At 43.2% G+C, this 24,193-nt stretch overlaps 1 pseudogene; it reads left to right on the forward strand.

Annotated features, from left to right (window-relative positions):
- The first annotated feature begins 16,546 nt into the window (after nucleotides 1-16,546).
- The window catches only part of LOC144774046 (transmembrane protein 62-like), a 59,565-nt pseudogene continuing 51,918 nt past the window's right edge, over nucleotides 16,547-24,193 (forward strand).

The following is a 24,193-nucleotide window of genomic DNA, read 5'->3' on the forward strand; positions in this document are numbered from 1 at the left end:
AGAGACCTTGGATGAGGACTGCCTGCACCCTATCTTGCTGGTAACTGTTTTACCCTTGTCATTGGCACCTCTCCACCATAGAGGACCCTGGCCCATCTATCCTCTATCTACCAAGACATGACTATCAATCATTACTGTTCGATCTTGATGGGAGACAAATGTGCAGTTGTTCATCTTTACCAGTGGTGAAGCCCAATATTATTTTTTTTGGCCAGGCATTGCGGTGCCTCTATCATATATTCCCCTTCAAAATGTTGGAAGGTTGAGTCTCATGGTACCTCTGTTCCACAAAAGAGTGCCTACATCCCTTATTTTATTCAAAATACATGTCTGATATCCAAAATGGTGTACTGCATGTAGAAATGTGTGAAGAGCTCTCATTCTGCAGAGTGAAACTATACTCATTGGGGAGAGCGCTAACATTCTCCATTGTTATATATCCTCTTTAAGCCTAGTCAGGATCTGCCTCAGGTTTCAATTTCTAAAAAGTTATTTACTCCTAGAAATGAAACTTCCTAGATATTGAAAGGGATCTCCTGTGATTTGGATTGGACAGTGTGTGTCTGATTGATGTTCCCAGTTAGTGAGTTGGAGCAGTACTGATTTGTCCAACTAATCCAAAATCCCGCATATCAACTATATCTCCCTACAAATTGAGGGTTTCTCGAAGTTACATGGTTAGCCAAATGTAAAAGGTGGTCATCAACATATAGCAAAGTGATATCTTCCCATCCGTAATTTCATTTTAGACCTCTGATTAGCCGTTTTTTCCTCACCCAACACACCAAGGGTTCTAATATGCGGGTAAATAGTAACAGAGAAAGTAGGCACCCCTGTCTTGTTACTCAACCTAAGGGAAATGTAGGAAAATATTTTGCATTAACCAATTCGCCAGGGGAGGGTATGAGGGGCATTCTGTCCTCTGTTTTCCACATCACTAAGTTGAAATCTTACCCTAGTATTATGACGATGTTCAGAATCTGTATTAAGATATTTGTTATTGCTTCTAATGCCTGTTTTGGGGAATATAAAGTATCACTGCTATTTTATCTCCCTCCCATTTTCCAAAACTCCAGCATATCTGCTCCAAGGATTTGCCCAAAACAAGTTCCATCCTAAAAGGCACTGATTCCAGCCCAGTATATAGCAGCACCTCTCTATCCAGAGGTGAAACCCCTGCAGTGTCAGAATGATGTGCATGCCCCTCCTGATAAACCTGCATTTAATACCTGAGAGATGTGTCTCCTGAAGCAATGCCATGTGAGGCTTATGTCTATTAAGGAATCACATCACTGCACCTCTCTTAACTTTATCACCCATACCACTCACATTCCGCATAAGCAACCTAGGCTGTTGAGTGTCCGTGTCATGTCCAACTACCTTTAACTTTCTTTTAAATTCATTTCATTTTATGAGTGATAAGCTCTATGACGGTGAACAACCTTGGTGAACAACCTTTACAACGAAACTATTACAACGCACTACCATTACAACGTGGTCATTACAACGCAAACCATTACAACGCATTGCGCTGGGGCGCGCTCTAGGATAGGGAATACGTTTAATTTACTATCCAACACCTTCCCTAGTGTCCACGGGGACTGGAGTTGGAATAGTACATTAAACTATTCACTATCCAGCACCCCAAAGCGCTATGCGTTGTAATGGATTGCGATGTAAAAACCACGTTGTAAAGGCAGGCGTTGCAATAGCCTGCGTTGTAACGTCATACATCCCTCTTTGTCTAGCTTATATTTGTGGTCCTGCACTTCACAATTGAATATAAACATACCTCCCAACTTCCCCTCACCCTAAGTCTTCAGATTCTTAACTCCAAACTCGTCACCATGTTCCCGCTTAAAGTGCCTGTCACCCCATCACATATTCCAATTTAAACTAGTAACATTGGTATCTCAACTTTACATTTACCTTTCAAAAAAGTTAGGGAATGGTTAACACTACAGAACAGGGATACTAATAGCCTCCTGGCCTTTGCACTATCCAGCTCAAACTACATTGACACAACCTTGTTGGCCCTTTGGATTGCCTCTAATATGACTCTACATCAAAGAATGGGTTTCATTTTAATAGGGCTTTCAGAGAATATCATTGCACCATGCCCTTCTATGTTGTTCTATCAGTTCTATGTTTAAAGGGTCACCTATGGTGATGGCTCCACTCTCCATCTTCTGTGAGATTTTCACTGGTTGTCCGTTGTCTGCCTTTCTGTGTTGGTTGATTGGTGGATTGACCCCTTTGTAGTAGCCAGGCAAGTGGTCAAAACCAGATCACCATCTTTGTCAACTTATTTTATTTTTATTTCAGTGCAATCTACCCTCGCTCCAGGCAGACCACCATCCCTAGAACAGCCGCGGTCGGTAGTAGGAGTTCCTGCAGGGCGGTGACATGGGGAGGGGGAGGGGCAGGGTGGGGGGTAGTTATGTATGGATTACAGAGTTTAACAGGTAAGTAAACATATAAAAAAATCAAACGAATTTCGTTGCGTGCACTGCATCACCAAATGCGATGCAGTGCGCGCAACAAAATTTGTTTTATTTATTTATTTATTTACTTACCTGTTAAACTCCGTAATCCATACATTACTACCCCCCACTCTGCCCCTCCCCTTCCCCATGTCACCGCCCTGCAGGAACTCCTACTACCGACGCGGATGCCCTAGAACCAGTACCAGGTGGCATCTGGATGGAGGAAGTGACAGGATTTCCCTTCGTCAAGATCTCAAAGCCTGTCTGAAAAAAAATCATTTATTTCATTCCTTGTTTGCGGAGTTAATTCCTTGTTTCCTAAGTTCTCTCTTGACTTTCGAGATTACATTGCTGTTGTTGCACTGCTTGTATGAAGTCTAGAAAGAGGACAACTTTCACATTGTTAAAGAGTAGTGAACCATAGGTTCCAGATATCTGAAGGATTATATCTCTGTCCCTCAAATTAAATATGTAGCCAATCAATGTCCATCACGATGGTCACAGGTGCCGATGCTTGGTGAGCTTCCCTTGAGGTGTAACTGATTCAGGATCAAGCCTCCTACAAGCTTTCTAAGAAGAGGTCTCCATATTGTCTCTCAGGTTTCTCTCGATATCCAATAATGCAAATATTGTTATATTTAGATATGCCTCACACCTTCGCTGCCAACTTGGAGTTATATTCATTAGATTCTGGTGACAGTTGTCTTCAGTAACAGGACTGCATCTGTCTTTTTTTGGTCATTTCCTCTAACGCTCCAAATTCATCAATGATTTTAATGAGGTCAGCACAAACTATATTTAAATCTGTGATCACTGATTCTTCCATGCATTTAAGGGCAGTTCTCGTTTCACGTCATGTATTGTGGGTCCAGGAAGGTAATTTTCTTTTAGTTGGCTGCCTTCTTCTCACTTAGGTTCTTCGCTATGGGACAATGCATATTGTTCCAGCTTCTTTTGTCGGGCTGAACATGTTGCATAGTCTTGATCTAGCATATCAATTCAGTGTGTAGTGGTTGCTCCTGAATTCTTGTATTGGTGTTGTGTAGCCATTGGTCCTACTTATGAATATCACACAAAGTTATTTGTATGTGGTTGAACAGGCCACATGCATGTGGACGTAGGTATCTTGCGATGGTTCAGTGACCTCAGACCACCAGCCTCTCTTTGTCAGTTGTGTTGCATTTATATATGTTCAGGAATTGTTATTTTCATATTGTCTGAGTCTGATTGTTGCAGACTCTGATGCGATTCAATGCTCACCACCAACCTATCTATATCATAATCAGCTTTGAGGATCACTTTAACATTTACTGTGTCCCAGAAGGCATGCTCTCTCAATGTCAATGAAAAGGGGTGAGTAAAAGGAGAGAAAGGGAACCACCATCCTGCTTACGTTTATGAGTGGGCCTTAATTGTCACCCTTTCAGTGGGTGGTATTGCAAAGCTACGTATATATTATATTCCTCCAGGCACCAGCACTCACACTCCTCACATATCAGATGGTGCAGCAGCCCTGCTGCTTCTGCAGGTTCTCTACCAGCATTTTATCCCTGACTTTCTGTCCAGGCCTACCTGCAGGATCTGGACAACTTGCAGAGGGAGAGAGAGGGAAAGGGAGAAATAGGGAGGCATATCATACCTCTCTGGCCCCTACAAGGTGCAGAGCCTGGGAATGCAGCTGCCTCTCTACCACTGCAGTGCTCCAGGAATCTACCACTGCAGTGCTCCAGGAATCTTCGACTGACCCCCGACCATGTTATCTCTCTTCCTTCCGTCTCTGCTCTTACCTATGTGGACTCTCCCCCTTCTGTGTACATAAAGAGCCCGCCATGGCATTGCACAGGAGAGGATGACGAGTCACTCCTGATTCTCTTGAGACCGTGGGGCTGCAGCCCTGGCCTATTAAGGCCACAAGTAGGCATCCTTGGCAGCCTCTCATCGTCCACTAAGTTTGCAACTTCTTCTGTTGGGTTCTCGCGCCTGCCTCTGTTTTGTTTCGTTCTCACTGCTTCCACATCAGGCCTTCTTGCTTTCTTCTCTGCCTTCATACAATAGTGGGCCAGGAAGCCTTTAGAATGTTGTTGAAAGGCAACAAATCAGCCAGGTTAGAGGAGAAGCTTGCTAAATACTTTGCCATCTTCTTTAGTACCCAGACTATGCCCACGTAGTTTCAGCTTTAAAACAAAAAGCAGTAAGAAAAGACAAAGCACCAATGAAGGTCAATGATCACGGTATACTGGAACCTAGCCATCATTTCAGGCCAACTGCAATGCAGTGGAGGTCGGGTATGCCTACCACATTACAACAATCCATACTGTTCCCTCAAGTATTTGTTATTTTTCTAGATTCTTAAAATCTTACTGCAGATTAAGGCTGAATACTGAATCCGGCAAAGTCCTTGAAGTTGGATATGCCATTCACGATCTCACAGTGAATCCTTGAGTTGTGGTGCCAATAGGTCTGGGTCGCTTAAATCTGATTTTTTTTTGCCACAGAGGGCGCTTCTCCATTTGATGAGATTCTTTGCCTATCCTAAGTTCAGACTTAGAGCTTGATTTGAATGTTGAAGTTACCTCCTCACCAACGTTTTGGTCCACCTGCCCCATAACTTGACGAAGACAGAGACTACTCTGTCTCCCCTGTGCTCAACCGTCTCTGATAGCTTGATGGAGTAAGGGCCGTCAGAAATTTGGCTGTATGTCCGCCCACCTAATTTAGATGTGTAGACCTACAGCTGTTATTTCAATGCCTGTCACTGCCAGGAAAAACCCGCCGGTAAGGGACATTTAAAGGTGCTCAATGGCCCCTCGCCATTGGAGGATCTCTCATGGTGAGGGGAGCATTGTTTGTTTAACTTCATAAACGAAAAGCCAACTTTGGAATTTTCTTTTTAAAAGTTGTAACTTTGCCATATGGCTCAACCATGTTTGGTGGAGTCATCCAGCAAAGTTGCAATGCATTGGCAGGAAGAACTTTGAAGGCAGTACCTATCAAACCTTAAAATGCCTTCAGGCCTGACAAAAATGTCAAAATGTGGCGGCCAGCACCCCCATCAGGGTATCAGAGTTATGTATCCCTTCACTCTGTCAGAGGGAAGGACAGATCTATGCTTGTTTGATTTTCGTTTTCAGTCAGTGGGGCAAGGCTGGGGGCTGTTTCAGAAGGGGGCTTCACACGGTTGTAAACAGTTCTATTGTGATCCCACAGTATCCTTAAATGCAGGTCTAAAAGCTCAAAGTTTGACAAACCAACAATCTATAGCCAGCTATGTCGAGCGACCCCACTGAGCATTAGCATCTTATCTCAGTCCTGCAAAACAGGAATACTGACTAAAGAGGTCGTTTGGAATATGATAGTGTGGAAGCACTGCCATACATTTGTGGTACTACTGTCTTGTAAGAACTGCTGCCCTCCCCAATCTATTAAGAGTCTGGGGAAGCAGTGGGCTTAAACTTTAGCAGGTTCTGGAGGTGTTAATCGTTGATCTGATGGCAATCCATCAAAGGGATGTCAAGTCATAATGGCAGTCACCAAGCTCTTGATTTTCCTACACAGGGTGGACATAATTTGTTTTCCCTATTTGGGACCTCCTTACAGGGTACAGGGCCCATGGAGGGAAAACACAGAATTCTCTCCCCAACCCAATGAGCAAGGAGAAACATACTTGTATATCAGGACCATAGTTTTGTTTATTTTCTGAAAAAAACTTCCACTTTCATAGTTTGTTTTCTGAAAAACTAAGAAGCTTTGCTGAGCGGGTGTGTCAAACATGGTATCCACTCATCAGAGCTTTAGTTTGGTGCCTTCAATAAAGCTGCTGCAGCAGTTCCCACTGCCTAGTTAGGCTGGCAGCTTCTCCACCACACTCTAATTGAGGCCTTAAGTCTAAATATTTTGTGATGCCAGCAACAACTCTCCTTCAGACTCCAGGTCATGAGGGACAGAACCAAGGCACCAGATCTTTCTTTGGCCAGTATTCACATAAGAACCAGCTGAGTTCACTCACTCCTGACCAGCTACGTTTTCTTCACAGGATGGAACCATTTCCTACCTTTTCTGACAGTGAACATCAGACTAGGTAAATGGCCCTTGAAAAGCAATACTGTTAGGTGGGCCCTCCTCTGTCTGCATCAATAGCCTTTCTGAGTCACAGATTAGAAAGTGCAAAAAGGGTTTTAGGGAACCTTGTCCTTTTGATGAACCCTTATTATGTTATTAAAATGGGTGATTTTGCTATTACCTTAAATTAGCTGACCCTGGTTCCTGTTCCAGTGTTGTTTTTAGCACAGAAAATGGCCCATCCAGTTTAATTGAACTTTGATTGTGTTAGTCTGGCAATGTGGCTATTTGCCAGCTGCCTTGTCTGCCACCTCACCCACATTAAATGTATTGTTGTGCAGACAGACTGTTAAATATGCAAACATTGGCCCCAGACGAAGGGGGATAGATTTTGTGCCATATTTACTCACAAAAGTGATGCAAATTGAAGCAAAATCTTTTTTTCTCACTTTACTTTCCAGCACAGAACTTTGCCCTACAAACTCACTTGAAAGTAATACAAAGCTGCGCATAGCGCTGCTGTGCATTCCTTAGTGCGAGGGAGATGTTCCATGGGTAGTGCTTGGGGGTTCCAAGGCAACAACCCATGTTTTTTGCCGCAAAACCTTATTTACTAAATAAACTAGACCGGGGTTTGCATGAAAAAATTACACCCATTTCAAATAGGTGCTATTGAGGAGAAATGCTTTTAAGTCTCCTTTATTACCCAACTTTGCATATGTGCTGAACTGTACAGCACGTACACAAGGTGGGAAAAGGTTTAAAGTTAGTCTAAGCATAGTATTTTGTACTGGACAGGTAGCCTTACTAGCGGTAGCTCTCCGCTAAGGCGGAGGAGCTTCGTCCCACAGGGAAAATAAATAATAATAACACCATGTAATTATTATTTTATTTTTCATTACAGGTTCTGTAGGTTTGGGGAAGGGCGGGCTGGGCTGCCCAGAGAGCAGGGGGAGGAGTGGTGGGCACTTTCTAAGTGCGCATGAAGGTTTTGCGGGCCATCTTGGGCAGGCCAAACAGTCATGCACACTTAGCATGTTCTCCATCCGGCTGTCTTGCAAGGCCAGGTGGAGCACATGCACAGCCTCCCGCTCCCTGTCTGAGAGCCAAACCACGGTGCTCAGAGCAATCACAGCGCTGCTGTCATGTTGGTGACAGCAGCGTTGTGATTGTCTAGGGGACTATGGGAGCCTGGGTACTTCCTGTTTCCTGCATCAGCCAAAGAGGATGGTGGACGGCAGGTAAGTATTTTTTTCTTTTTTATCTTTTAATTTTTTCTTTTTTTAACCCTACTCCCATCTTCCTGCCCCCCCCCCCCACTACTGCACCATAGAAGCTACTACTGACCCTTACAATACAAAACCTATGCTAGACTCACACAGACACCCTGGCACTATTGTGCAAAGGTGTGTGGCGCACGTCTGATGATTGTGGGCCAGTGCAAGGGAGGGGGGGAGTGTTCCATCTATTTGTAAATATGCGCTCTCCTGCTCTCTCCTTCTCACGCACCCCAGTGCAGCACAGCATTTTGGCTTCTGCACTGCGTTGCATAAGAATTTAGGAAATCTGGGATGTAACATTCATATCCAACCAGTCAAAGAATCAGGTAGCTGCCCTCAAACACTGCAGAGTTTGTACCACAACCCTAACATTTTCTCCTGTAATACAGAATCCCATTCTTTCAAAGTCAAATGCAAATAGAACTTATTTTTGTGCATAAGTGTTTACTTTAAGGCTTTTTTTCCCTGCTCTTTGTTATGAATTCCTATTAAAAATGATTGAAACTTACATCGTTTTCAAATGATGTTGCATATGTTGTGTAGTCCTCAGCAATTGCCAATTTCTTAAATCGATGGGCCGAGAGTTACAAACAATTTGCTTCTGATTTGCATTACTTTTTTAATGCAACCCGACGGCAAGTGTAGTGGTGGTATTTACAATACAACGCAAATTGTGATTTTCAATTGAATATCACCAAAAATAAAGCAAATCTGTGCAGTGCCCTGTCTTACATTACTTTGCATCAATGGAGTTCTCCAGGGGAGGTCCATGGGTATCTCCATGCAACTACCAGTGCTTAATTTGTAAAACAATAAGTGCCAGGGTTGTCATCAGGATGCTACCGCAGCTTGCACCACACATTGCCCCTGCCGTGCTGCCAATAATTGTAACAACATGACTACTAACCATCACACTCCTACAATTTGGACTATTCCAGGCCTCCAAAGTTACAACAGGTAATACATTTTTAATGTATACTGAATTCATAATTGGCTGTTGTTGTGGTCATCTTTAAATCACCCAGACAGCCTCATCAGCCAGTGGCAGACTGTCACAAGCACCAGTGTTGACAATTAAGTGCTGGAGCTGAGCATCGAAAACCACCTGCTCAAATTAAGAACTGAACCACCTCTGGGTCATGATGCAAATGTGTATTTACAATGAATAGTAGTCAGCAATTTTTGTCAAAATCCGGCGCCTCATCGAAGCAGGCATAAAAAAAGAAATGTATTTCTCCTCATTCTTTCCTATTTGAATGTGTTCTGCACTCAGTTCAGTTCAGTAAACTTTATTTCGATGATTAAAAACCATCATAAAAATTCATTATACAAAGTCAACAGTTACATTTCTGAACCAAAAACACAGTTTGTACAGTTAAAAACACATGATATTATGTACATCTTAATTCAGCCTCTCGTGTTTCTTAAGTTTACTGCTACTTTTAGAAAACTCATAATAGAGCATAAGGTGCGCATATCAGAAGCTCTTTGCAAAAAGAGTGATGCAGTTTTGGCATGGCGGAATTTTAACTCTTTTAAAATATCTGTAAGAAATCTACGGCGAGGGATTTGGTAAAAAGAACTTAAAAGAACAAAATGAAGGGTGTACTGCGGAGACCTATTGTCGCAGCCGCAGGCACTCTTCTGCTCAATTGTTAAATAAAACCAGGCGGGTAAGGTAAAATGTTAGGTAACAAATTGAGCCTAAAACGACACATTAAAAATCTATCTTGCTGATTATACATTAAAAATAAATATGGGTCCATCCCTTCCCCGTTACTTACTAAGCTATGTGCAGCTACAGATATTTTTACTAAATCAAGATTTTGTCTGCCCAGTTGATATTTTGCTAATAACAATTTTTGGATCCGATATTTACAAGAGGTGTCAATCGAGGTCGAATCCCTGAACAGTATCTGGTGATCTATACTCCCTAGTGAGTCCTTGACATAATTTAACCATGGGATTTGAAGGCACTTATATTTTTGTAAGCAGTCTTTGACTATTATCCTGCTTAGCATCGCTTCCGGATTTACCCAGATTCGTAGCCAAGTTAGGATAGGTCTCACCTTTACCTGGTCGGTGATATATGGGATCCCAAGCTCAGTGTGGACAATTGCTGCTGGGATACTCTGTGGTGTCTTCAAGATCTTACGTAGGAACTTATCTTCTACTACTTGTAAGTGTCTTACATCCCTAAAACCCCAGACCTCTGCCCCATAAATGGCCTTGGCGGTACTTACCGCTCTGTATAAAGTCATTACTTGCTCTGGTGACCAGCGACCCAGCCTACGGGCAAAGTTTAATATAGCACCGTTTGCTGAAGCCAATTTTCTGCACCTTTCCTCAATTAAGGAATCAAACTTGATCTCCCCGTCGAATAACAGACCCAAGTATGAAAAGGTGGTAACGGTTTCTAGAACATGGGCCCCTATTTTAAATACATATTTCTTCTGGGGTTTTTTGCCCACCACCATTACAAAGGATTTGCTCAAGTTCACGGAAAGGTCTAAATTTTCCATGAACTTCACAAATCCATCCACAAGATGTTGCAAACTCAGTGCTGTTTGTGCAAGCAGGACTGCGTCATCCGCGTACAACAGTACTGGGATATGACACGATCCTGCTTTGGGGCAGTCAGCCTCCAGAGCAACCAAAGTACTTTCTAGGTCATTTATGTACAGTGAAAATAAAAAGGGACCAAGGATACGCCCCTGCCTCACTCCGCTAGTGCACGGGAAGGGATCAGTATTCCCCCCCGCGCTGTAGCGGACCTTAGCAGTGGTGTTCCAATGTAGTTCTTTTAGGATATTTATAAGATCAGGGTCAATTCCCAGATTATACATCAAGGCCCACTGTTCTGCACTCTACAACACATATGCACAGTGGGGAACACCTTAAAGCATAGTTTTTCTACTAGAATGGGTCCCTTGCTGTACAAAAAATGTACTTACCACAACACAGATCCCTTGCACTATGGTGCAAGGGGTCTGCATTGGAGAATGGTATCCAAAGTGTGCCAGCAGAGGGAGAGCAGAACAGTGCCTCATAATATTAGACATGGCAGTGTTCAGCTCTCCCATTTGCGCAACTCATCGCAACAATTTTACTTGCACTCCTGTGTTGTTTGATTTTTCAGTACATCTGGGCCATGGTGATTTAGGTTCTCACAGCAACACAAAAAGATGATGGTTGGAATGCTGAACATTGTCAAACATTCACCCGCAATACAGAGATCCGGGCCTAAATCCATTGTGTTTTTTGCTCACCATGACATTCCAGTTAGGACCCAGCCATATGCAAATTAGTCTTCACCCTCCTCCTCATGGAAACAGTCGAGCCCAAACTTCCAGGCCAGATCCTCCCTGGACAAGAAACAAGCATCCTGGGACTAGTTTCCTGGTATCACCCCTCATCAGCCAGCCTAGCTTGAATCCAATGGCATACAGAATATTAGAACCACGTCTGGGCATACCCTTCCCACTTGGGACGGCCGTATCAACACAAAAAGATGATGGGTGGAATTCTGAACATTGCCAAAAATTCACCCCTAGTACAGACACCTGGGCCTAAATCCATAATGTTTTTGCTCATCACGCCTTTCCAGTTTGGACCCAGCCATATGCAAATCAGCCTTGACCCTGCTCCCTATGGGAACAGTTCAGCCAGACCTGCTAGTCCAGGCCCTCCATGGACTGGAAACAGGTGTCCTAGAACTGGTTTCCGGGTATCACCCCTCATCAGCAATGCTATCTTTAATGCAATGGCATAGTGAGCATGGGACTCTCTTCTCTATTGTTGCACCTGTGAAAATAGTCTGGTACCACACCTACAGTGTGCTTGAAACACCAATGCAACCACTGGACAGGTGTTGAATTATTTCAAGACTGTATCTTGTCCCTAACAATGCCAGCTGTGATTCAGAACTGAAGTCAAAAGCAGGTGGGCATCAAATCAGAAATCCTTGCTTGGATTGAAGATAAAATAGAGCAGGCAGGTGTGAGTATTCACTAATGTTACTTTTAGAATAATATTCTGTGTAGATGGAAGCAGGGTTTTGTTAAAGTGACAAAGAACTCACCATCAGTTAATATCTCATATTGTGCCGCAGAACAAGCACAGAAGAATACATTTAGAATACATTTAGGCCTGAAGGCATGCTAAAAGAGGTCCTTACTGTAAATGATGCCTTTGCAATTGTAGGCATTAAAAACAATGGCAGCTTTTCTATTAAAAAAACAGAACTACTGTGCTACGCTAAATTACATTCATCCTAGTAACAGTCTTTCATCCATCTTGTAACAGTAACATGGGTCGTGCTAGACCCAAACAAAGTCATAACTTCAGGTTGACTGTGATGGAGCATATGCTGGATACAGGGCCAGGTTTATCCTTCTGAAACTTTTGCCTTCTGATTTTAGGCTGTGCATCACCCTGTATCACGCTGTTTTGGGTCAAGTGGGCTTTCAGTTAGGAGCTGCAGGGCTCCGCAGCGCTCCGCGTCAGATCCGGTGAAGCCGTTAATCAGGAGATGCACGGTGTTATGATCTGAGTCCCTGCATCACTCGCTGCCACTCTACTTTGGATGTGGTGAAACCATCAGTTAAGCAGGGAGAAGTATACTCTGACTGAGGTGCAGGACCTTGAAGACAGCACTTAGGGGGGTCAGAAGTCACTCCCACACAGGCTAGCAGAGGGAACCAAGTCAGGTGCAGTTGGGTAAGTCAGCTGGAAAGCAAGAAAGGCCTCTGGAAGTATTCTGACCCTGTAGCTCAAACAAGAGGTCAGCCAATTGTACCTTGCTGTCTCTTCTGGGGTCCTGGGTTACAGGCAAGCGGTTCCACTCTTCCTTCTTCAGACAGCAGGGCAGTTCTTCTTCTGAATCTTCACATGTCCAGGAGTGCTCTGATGTCAGGATCTGGAGGTGCCACTTTTATATCCAGTGTCAGGCTGTGGGTGGAGTACACCCCTTTGACTAACCGGAGGCTAGTTATGGTCAGGTTTGGGTTTGGTGCCAGCTAGTCGAATGATACAAAGGGCAGGCAGGCCCAGTTGCGAGTTGCATCAGCCAGTGACAGGGTAAGCTTCTTCTGAAGTCAGGTAGAGTGGGGTACAGCCCCAAGCTACCCTTTCAAATGCAATCTGCCATCCAGTCACTCCCCTCTACACCCAGGCCCCTTTGTCCCCTGTTTGGCCCCAATACACATTTCCCTGTGGGGATCCATCAGCAGCTGCAAGGCAACTGGCCACTTCCAGAAAGACCATAGTACATTTAGGCAGGAAAATGAGCTTTAGTCACTGACGGGAACCTTGAGGGTCGGGGCTATTCCAAACCTTATTTATCCAACACCGAGAACCTATAACCTCAATCGTAAAGCAATCAAACCTCTCCTATCATCTGAAGCCTCATCCAAATGAGACATTATTTACCTACAGAACCCTTGAGGATGTTCAAGCATGGATATCCTCCAATCACCTGAAGCTAAACCCAATGAAAACAGAATTCCTCTGGGGATGCACTTCAAGCGAGGCTGACACGATGATACTAAAATTGTTTTTCTTTAAGTCTTACTGTTGTACGTCCCTACCCCTCCCATGCACACTTTGTATGGATTTCCTTGTTGTTCCCTCCTATTAGTTAGTGATTGCATACTATTGACTTGCTGATATTAGACTTATGTTTTACTTTCTCTTTACTGTGTCTCTCTGGTTTATCCTTGTAAAGTTCTATGACACCATTGGCTATAGGACATGCTTTATTAAACCACAAATCTAAAAAATAAAATGTGGCAAGGCACCTCTTTACGTACTCAGCCTTTTCCTTGGGCTCTTCTGCTCCTGGGGTCTCTTTGAAGCCAGAGCCTTACCTAGCTCTGCGATCCTCTAAGGTGTGCCTCTGCAGGGAGGGATGAATCATGTCTAAGTATCTGATCTGAAGAGGGACAGCAAAGACCATCAAGGGTACCCCCAAAGACTCCTCACAGCCCTGACTTGGCAATCCTGAGATTCAATGTTCTGTGCAGGGCAGAATCCCCAGTCCTGTCAGCCTTTACTAAGCTATGACGAGCTGACATGTGCAGTGCAGGCAGTTCCCATAAGGGACTAACCTTGCAAAAACATGGCATGGCATCAGATCACATCTAGAAGTGCCACTCTTGCCTGTGTAATTATGCGGGCTTGTGGTGAGATATTATGGGACTTACATGCAGGGAAATAGAATACTTCAAGAATTCTCCCTAAAGGTAATGGAGATAACAAACCAGAGTCACACCTGATTTCTGTCTGCGCCTATATGGAGCAGGACTCTAGCTGTGCGTGAATGCTGCACCACATTCTCTGTGTTTTAACCCTTCCAAAGAGTCACGTATAAACACATTTTTTTACAATAATTTTTATGATTTTCCGATTATCAAATCAGTTTATATCACAAACCTCTCAGACATAGGTGCTCACATCTTATAGCACATTCCAGAACCATAATCCTTATCATCAAATGTTATGATATCTAAAATCTGAGACAATTTGAGTAAGTAAATGGCCCCTTGGATGATAGCAAAAACCATGCTAGATGCGGAGTGAAAGGAAAACTGTGATCTACCCCTCTCTGCCACCCTGGACGACCTCCCTAGACTTCTTTGAGGGTGAATTTTTTAGATTGGTTATTGTTGCTAATTACCACTACAATAACCTCAATCATTGGTAGATTAGGTTACTGTTGTAAGCTTCTTTCCTGTTTACACTGTCTTGTGGTACATTCCTTTACGATCCTTTTTTCCCCTCCTCTGTTGGTATGTCTTGCCAGAGCATGCCTTAGAATGTTGGCATCTCTCAGGCAGTCTTGGAGAGTGGGTGACAGAATAAAGACTGTTCTTAGCTCCTTCTGCCTCAAGTTTCATCTTTATAACACTGGCGACGAAACCAGCACAGGGGGCTGTGCTGTCAACTCCCCTTTCAGTACTCTCTCCATTCGCTTCAGTTTGAGGTTGAATTTGATGTACTTTGTGGTGAAGATTCCCTCCTGATGTTGGAGAGGTTGCGGATGCATAGTCCTTGGTGCCCGGTACTGATGATGGTCGTGCCGTAATGCTGCCGATGGTGAGGGTCTCGGTGGAGAACTCTGTGTACTAACATGAGCTGCCCAGGAGTCCAGGGAGGCGTGAGTATGGCTGTGGGTTTGTGGTTTCGCCCCACAGATCGTGATCCTCGGTGTGTGCTTTCTGGATACGACATCTCTGTCTGTGTCTGACCCTGAGTTCTTGGCTGTGTTCTTGACCCTCGGTGCAGTTTCCTGAGGAGGCTCTAGTGTTCTGTTATCGGCTGCCCTGTCGTTACTGACGGAGTTACCTTGGTGTTCTCTAGTGCCAGTGTGCCCCTGCTTTGCCGGTTCAGGAGGAGATTTGAGTCCTGTACAGTGCTTTGGGGGTACACGGTGACGTGTGCATGCCTGCAGTTGTAGTTCCTGTCAGCTGCTTGCGGATTTGTGTACGAACGTGCAGTTGCGCTGCCTCAGTCATCCAACAGTTCCTTTTTCGGGTGTCCGGCGGGGATTTTTCCTCACAGAGGGTTTCTGCGTAGCCCTCCTACGATCGCCTGTTTCCCATTCAAGTGTCCAGTGGGGAAGGCAGGGATCTTTCCTCAGAGGGGTTCCGGCGCTCTGGTCTTTTCCCCAGTTGTATATCCTGACAGACGCAGACATTTACGCCCCAGCCGCCTTTACGGTATCTCCCGCGTCACTCTAAGCGTCAGTCTTCGCTGCAGCCTGAGCGTTCTCCCCTCAAGCCGTTCTCAAGAGTCTACTGCCTTCCAGAAGTGTGATCAACGCCCTTCACCAGTTTCTCAAGGATCTTCGTGAGGCACACCCGGCGCTCCAGCTCCTCAGGGCCGCCTTTTCAGGGAGTTTCCTTCTATTGGCTGTGGAGCAGAGCTTTTAATACTTACGTGTCATTTATCTTCCCAAGGACTCAAGTAAGACTTTTTTTTTTTTTCTTTCTTCTCGATGTCCTGAAGCACCTGCATTCTGTATCTCACCCTTTGGTACTTTTCATTGCTGGAGTAACCCCATGGTGTCAAGCATATTTGAACCAGCAAGGAGTGTTGATTTCCTATTACTTTTGCAGTGTGTGTCTCAACGGTGATACGCACACCTTACTACCATCTTTAAGATAGTTGTCTATTCAAGCAACTCTGTCCACCATTGAACAACCGCTCTCAATCAACATTAGGTCAATTAACCTGTATTATCCTTACAGAGTCGCTCCTTCATCCTGGATTATTGCCTACTTCTATTCTCCTGTGTTTTTTTTTCTCTCATGTTATTCTGGATACCATGTTCTGAATGTACCTACGTCAAATGTTGGATTGTTATTAATTCCTTTTGGTATATCCTAGTACACATTGTAGTGCTATCGTGTCTGTGATAACCTTATTCAGTTAGTATTTACATTGTACCTCTAGTATTTTACATACATTCAGTTCTTCTATTGTTAGTACGTGAATAGAGCATTCCAGTAATTTCACATTAGGTGCGCTCCTCCCTCAGGACACTTATACCTATATTCTGATTCTGCCCACCATAGTACCTGTATGATCTATTAACATTTGGTAGGACTTCCAGCTATTGGGTGCCACTGCATAGTCTGTGTAAACTTATATAGTGAGCTATTACATTGTACCTCTCCCTTTCTTCCATAGGAGAAGCCTGTCCTCCCCTTTTCCTCCTCCATGGCTGCTTCGTCCATGAGTCAACCCCCCTCCTTTTTAAATGATAATGGGCATCCTGAAATCCATTGGAAGGATTGGATTAACCTGTTCGATTCCTACCTTATTGCCATTGGAGGGGAAAAGGTATCTGCTGCTCGTAAACAACATGTCCTGTTACACAACCTTGGTGTTCAAGGTAGGAAAATATATGATACCCTACCTGATCCCGAGCTAGAAGATGATGAGGTTGATATGGATGTTTTCAAAATCACACTTTTGAAATTGGAAAATCACTTTGGTGACAAAGTAAACGTCATCCTAGAGAGGCAAAAGTTATTTACTTGAGTACAGGGCAAACAAGAGTTGGTCAGCATTTACATTGTGGCACTCAGAGGCCTAACTCAATTATGTGAGTTTGGTGAACTGAATGACTCCCTTATCAGGGATCAGTTAGTAAGGTGTACCCACAATCCTCGCATTGGAGAGAAACTTCTATCTAAAAACCTATTTTTAAAAGAAGCTATTAGTATGGTACAACCTATTGAACACACTGCTAAGTGCATTTTAGAAATGAACCCACCGAAAGAACCGGTCTGTAGTGTAGTTAATGCTAAAGGGTATCAGGATGACAACAATGACAGTGAGATTCTCAAATTCAAAGCAAGAGAAGTCAAAACAGAAAAACCTATGAGTGTAACTGAAGGATTAAAATGTTTTAGGTGTGGCAGCAGTAACCACCTTGCAAACAATGTTCATGGCACTGCCCGCAATGCAACATGTATGAAATGTAAAAGGAAGGGACATTTTGCAAGAGTGTGCAGAGAGGGGGAGAATAACCAGGTAAAACTAGTTTGCAACGGAGAGGAACACTCTCCTCAGTACATATTTCAAGTGAAAAATGTTGATGTGAAGACTTCAAAAGGGTGATACTTTGCAACATCTGCATCCTGAATGTACCATTTTCTTGACCAAAAAACCCTTGGTAGTTTACGCAGATTCTTGTTCTCCATTTACGATGATTAATCAACATGAGATGGATGATCTTTTTGGTACTTCTAGTCTTAATGTGTTAGAACCTGATGTATCTCCTACTAGTTATGCTGGGGAACCCATACACCTGGTGGGCATGGTAGAGATGGGTATAGAATTCAGAGGAAGGTCCACCAGTGGTAGGGTCTATATTGTAAAAGATGTGTCAAACCTATTAGGCTGGCACCATTTAAGAGAGCTAGGAATAATGCTTGACCCCAATAATAAAGATCAAGTTAGTCTGAGTAGCAGTAATCAAGATCAAGCATCTGCCTTAACAGGGAAGGTAGGGTGGGTTTGTAATGCTGTGGGAGGAAAGGCAAGCATGTCAAAGTATCCAGAGGTGAAATAGTACCTTTGGTCACGGAGATTGGTAATGTGCTTTCTAGCGTATTTTTCAGGTCAACTTGTTTAAGAAGCTAACTAGATACGGAAATTGTACTTTTGTGACCTATGAACTATTGCTACCCTGTTTTATACTTCTTGTTGTTCTTTCCGTCACTGTCCTTGGCCAGTGGTGGAGATGCCCCCTTACCCTTCCTGTTCCACTGGTACTGTTTTTGCAGGTACTTCCTTGTTGTATGCTGGCTCCACGACGACTCTCTCCGGGCATCAACTTGTTTTCCTTATGTTGGCGAAGGGAGATGCGTTGTAACTTTCTTTCCTGTTTACACTTTCTTGTGGTACGTTCCTTTCCCCCTCTTTTTTCCCCTCCTCTGTTGGTATGTCCTGCCAGAGCTTGCCTTAGAATGTTGGCATCTCTCAGGCAGTCTTGGAGAGTGGGTGACAGAATAAAGACTGTTCTTACCTTCTTCTGCCTTAAGTTTGATCTTCATAACAGTTACTTTGTCCCGACAAAGTGCCCAGACACGGAAGGACTTGGCAGGCAACATGTTGACTGACGTTCTCATTTTCCTGTGTGCTCTAGTGGATGCTTGTCTCCAACACAGCCACCCTTTGTTTTCATTTATAACAAGAGGTCCCACATATTAAAACTTTCAAGGTCCCTCTTAGTTATTTTTAAACTACACTTACACCAATCTACACACACAGCACCTCCACTTACACTTCATCACTGCGTCTTATTTTAAAGACCTCAGGCAGAGAGCTCCCTCCAGGGTCCCGTTGGGCATTGCAGCACCGGGCCAATGAGGAGCTGTCCAATGATGAAGCATGACTCCTCTCGGGGTGTATGAGGGCGCTTGCTTCTGAGCAATCAGATCCCCCTGATCTGCTTGACAAGACCCCTCCCGACCTGCTGCCTGTTCTGTTTCCTTTTCTGATTCTTTTATGAACTGCATACTCCACTTCTATACGTGTATATTAAAGGAGCATTTATACCGGGTCTAGACGCGCTCCTAGTCCCCCCATTATTGTGTTCTGCCATATTTACTCCTACCCACTCCTTAACCACATTAAAGAAATATAAATACTTTTAGCTCTTTTTAGGACAATTTTCATAATCGTGTCCTCCCCAGAGAGGTGAAGCTGTCACTCATTGGTAGGCTCCAACCCCCTCCCACATGTTGCAGGAAGGGCTTGAATATTTAGTAGGCTGGCTGCACAAAGACCCCTTAAAATGTGTAAATCCACTCAGTGCTCTAGGACCTGCTTGTTTTATCGCAGAGCTGCAGTCCATACGTGTGCTGCGCATATTTTCACGTGTTTGGTAATCTGCACGATGCAATTGCCTTTGCCTGCTCACATTTGCAAGTCAAAACTTGCTCACTGGCTTCATTTAAATGCATTTACATCTTTAATTGCAGAGGATATTGTTATTGCTTGTTAACCATGTAGAAATGCTGACTTATTTCAGAGCCCGCATTAAAGATGTGCTTGTACAATGCGGGTCCAACTTATGCCAGGGTCAAGTCAGACTTTAATCCTTCCAAACTCAACAAGCACTCTAACCTAGGTACCAAGACACAAATTTGTTTATTGCATGGAGTATGCAAATATTTTATGCTGTTATTAGCATACAGAGCTAGCTCTATGTTAAAACATTAATGCTTGTATCAAGAAAAGAAGGACAGCTCTGATAATTATTCTGACTACAGCCAGGCATTAAATGTACTTCTATCCAGTGTCCCGCCAGGTGCCACATAAATGTTGTTTGTGGACAGGAAGAACTTGTATTGAGAGAGATCGTGGGTCACCCGACCAATAATTTTACCATATGTGTATCGGGCCCATAAACTTCAATTCACAATATACATTAATCAGGTGACCTTACAACTCTACTACCAGTAACCCTGATTCCTTCCTATTTAATTCTAATGTACCCGACTTACCAATCCACCGTTACGGGTACCTATGACCACAATGGATCAGGGAGCTAGCTGTAAAAGGAAAGCAGGCACAATACAATATCGACTTTTATTACCTCTGTATTCATAAAATGACCACAGACAACTGAAAAGTTTTAAAGGTTTTATCTAGAAATCAGTTTCTGAGAGCATTAGGCTTACAGTTAAAAGGCAATCAACAATCAAGATAACAAAAAGCATATAACCATAAAGGAACAATGTAAGGGCAAGCATTTAAGGTTTCTAAAATGGTGAGACAGGGAAACAGGCTAAGGACTTAAAAAATTTAGAATTCGAGAATGGGCATCTATAAATGGGCAAATTTATGCATGTACTAGGAATTTATTACTGGGAAATACTTCAGGGGTAAGAAGAGAACTTAGATAAATTCTATACACCTATAGGCAGGGAAAAATGGAACACGCTAAATTCTAACGTTATTACTAAATTCAGTTTGTAGGAGAAATTTTAAACCACATTTATAATTCGTAACCAGTGTAGAGAGAATGTGCTTCTAAAAGGTAGGGTAACATAGGAACATGCTATGGAAAAATAATGCAATGACTTTTTATAAGATAGACTGCGGAAAGCATGGAAAATTAACGTATGCAAAGGTATGTCTTTATTGAAGCAAAGACAGAAAAATAGAAGGTGCAGTATAGAGTTCTCAGCCATATTTACCTAGAATGGTGTGAAAACCAACCATGGCCACGGGTCAGTTAAGGACAGGAAATACCCCAAGGAAGGACAGTCATCAACGGGACAGCAGGTGCAGACTGGACACCCCAGGACAGGACAGGAAAACCAGATTAGGATCAGGACAGGACCTCCAAGGCACGACCAGCACCCGCAGTTTGGAAGCAACGCCTGCGCTCCACCCTCTCTGCAGCTATCAGTCAGAACCCCGATTGGGTTAGCGAACTCCCCAGCAAAGTGCTCCACCAGCACTTAAGGTTTAGTAAAACCTTTGAGTCTATGGTCAAATTCGGACAGAGTGCTCCGCAGCGCTCTGTATTCAGTCACCTATTGAGTGCGTTGGGTCAGTGACAGGTCAGCTATTCAGACAAGTCGGACAAATTCCCTAGGTGAACCTAGGCTAGTTATACTGTTTTCGGGTCAGTGTACCACCCCCCAATGTTGCAAAGTGTCAGAATCCCCAATTTCAATTGGTCCTAAGGTAGGATGGGTTAACACACCAATCAGAACAGACTTTTCTAAGACCTACTTTACATTCTAGGGTACCGCCTAGCAAGTTTGGGGTTCCCACGGAAAAGTATCACAGAATACAATAGAGAATTACATTTGTTGCAGTTAAAGAACAAGTCTTCTCCATCCTCCTAGGTCAGAGGTAGCTTTCGCAGGAGCATCTCGACTGTGGCTGCCAGCTGGCTGAGTTCCACGGCCCGAGGTTATTTCTTCCTTGGCGGCGCGAGCATGCGCGGAAGGGACCTTCAAGATGACTCTCAGTATATTCAGACCCCCATTTCCCGCGATACATGAAAAGTAAGCGAAAACGGATTAAAACATAGAAATAAATGAATGTACTACATATCATGATTTTGTACTTCAGGTTTATCATTTTAAAAATATACTATGCAGTTATAGATTAGAGCAACACACAATAACACGAGAGCAACAGCACGAGCTTCACCACGTTAATACATAAGCAGCCATCTTATGGCTATTACGCATGCGCACCCTTTCCCTCCAGAATTGCAATTGCGTCACATCACGTGAGTATGTCTAACGCATGCGCAGAAGCAAAATTCAAAACAGCGGCCATATTATTATACAAGAGTTATTCGTATTAATAAAACACATAGGCAAGCGTCACTAATATACACGCATATCAAAATAAAGGAAATTAGTAAACATAGAAATGGTATTATAGGATTATAACAGATTCGAGGTTCTTGACTCGAGCAAGTCGCGATGCGAAATCTTGCTCTATCAATCCCCTCTTTGATGATATTTACTATCATCACAAAATAACGGAACCACATGCCAACTTTTCTTTCACACCTTGTACAACTCTATCTCTTCCAACAGTCGATTCAATTTTTCTTTCGCATCTTTGGTAGGGTGAGAATTTTTCACCCTTTTGTAAATCTGATTATTCATTTCTTCCAATTCGAGTTCATCCACACTTCTTTTCACTCCTCTCGCATTCACTTGGTACTTCTTTGTGTGTTTGCGACATTTGCAACAGACGAATATGAGAAATATGATAAAACCTATCACTCCAATTGGCATCAGTACCTTAAACAATAAGCTTTTACCTAAGCTAGCAAACCAATGACCTACATTGGAGAGACCATCGACCAGTCTCTTCCAGGCACTGTCAACCTCCAGTCGTTTGAGTTCCTTTTCCAAATTAGTAATGTTTTTCACATATCTTTTGAGCTGTACACTTTTGTCCGGAATGTAAGTGCAACAATGTTGCGCCTTCAGCATCCGGCAGACTCCGCCCTCTTTTGCTAATAAGGTATCAAGCGCAAGTCTGTTCTGCAAAACCATTGATCTGATCGCAACCATTTCGGTATTGACCAATAGAAATCCATGAGCTGTGTCAGTAGACAACACATCCACTATTGTGGACAATTTGCAAATTCTGTGTGTGTTCAGAACCACTCCCACTCCAGGTATCAGTGCACTAAAAATACTACCCATTATTTCGCCTACGCTTTCTCTTTTGCCACGCACTAAGCCATTAGTGTTTTAATTGCTTCCAGCAATTTCATTCACATGGTATATTTTCAGGAAAACAATGACAAAGTAGCAGCTTCCATACCAGTGATCCGGCAATTTGAAATAAGCCTTGTTTCCACATATATAATAAATTCCGGGAAACACAGGTTCTGACCCATTTTTGAAACCCCATCCTCCAATTACCTTGTAATTGTGTTCACATTGACTGGAACCAATGAAAATGTTATTATAGCAACTAGTCTTCTCGCGGTGACGACAGAGTTTCCCTTTCCTTTCGAAATCCAGCAACAAAGCAGGGCCACTCCCACCATCTGAGGTGCTTTCCATGTTCTCAGCCCATTTAGGAGTTTTCTGTCTCTTATCATTTGCCTTTCTTTGGAAACGCTCCCTTCTTTTCTCTGCCATGTTTAGAAACATTTTCTCTTGTTCATGTAATGAACAGGTCAAGTTGTCCCTGTGTGCGTCATTTAGTTCTATGGTACCTATAGTCAGAAAGTATTCTCCCATATAACGTGTAACGTCACTTTTAGTATGTACAGGATTCAGATTTCCACGTATAGGAAGTTCAGAAAATATCACGTCTGAGTTAGAGTAATAGTACTGTAACGGTCCTCTTTTGTAAAATAAGCTTGCTAAAATACTACAGGAAATTCCGTAAGTCAAAGGTAGGTGGTGATAAGTCACGCCTTCAGCTACAGAAGTAGGTAGCTTCATGCAGACATAGCAGTCTTCTATCTCCATAGTTTCTACATAATGTACTAACAGGTTTGCGAAAACATTTAAATGAGTCTGGTTCTTAACTCCATGATAATGTAGTCCTTCCTCATCTGATGCTTCTAAGTCTCGTTTTGTTTGTCTGAGTGCCTTTTCACGTCTTTCTACACTTCGTGTTGTCAGTTCTTCAGTGTCAGTAGTCTCAGTAGGGTAAATATTTGTATTTTTGCTCACCATAAAAGGAATGAAAACTGTTAATCCTATCCAAACTATTATCACTATAGCTATACTACATATACATACTTTGCAGCATGTTTTGCAACAACTGCGTTTAGGCCTTCCATTCACTCTTGAATCAGACATTTTGCTCAGAAGAAGTTTTCAACCCCTCTTTGTAACTTTGCACAGGTAGCTTACTCTGAGCAACTTCTCAGGTTAGTTCGTCTTCTTCGGCAGATAGATCGGCAATCTGTTCTCCGTCACTTTCCTCAGAGATATCAAGATCCTCAAATTCTTCCAAAACTAAGTATGTCCATTCAGGATCCTGGTATTTTTCGTTCGGTCTTTTTATTCGATCACTCCTTCTTTTGGAGCTTTCTCCAGCTTGCTCTGTAATTCGTGGACTTTTCCTTCTGTCTGCAAGTTTCTCTTCAACTGTTTTTATTCTTAGTCTCAGTCCCTTAATATATCTTGGCTCGATATTTTTCTTTTTATTGAGTCTTTTAGCTGGCACTGTGGTTGGGCTTTCTTCTAATGCTCTTTTATTTTCATTTGTTTGTGGCACTTCTGCTTCTGTTTCTTCCCTTCCTGTCTGACTAGTCCCAGGTCTTGTATCTATTTCTTCTGCCTGGTAACTAAGCTGGCCTGGTTCAGGTGAATTTTGGTTTTGGCTTTCGAATGTCTCTGTTTC

Source organism: Lissotriton helveticus, chromosome 8, assembly GCF_964261635.1.
Source record: "Lissotriton helveticus chromosome 8, aLisHel1.1, whole genome shotgun sequence".
In the NCBI taxonomy this organism is placed as follows: Eukaryota; Metazoa; Chordata; class Amphibia; order Caudata; family Salamandridae; genus Lissotriton; species Lissotriton helveticus.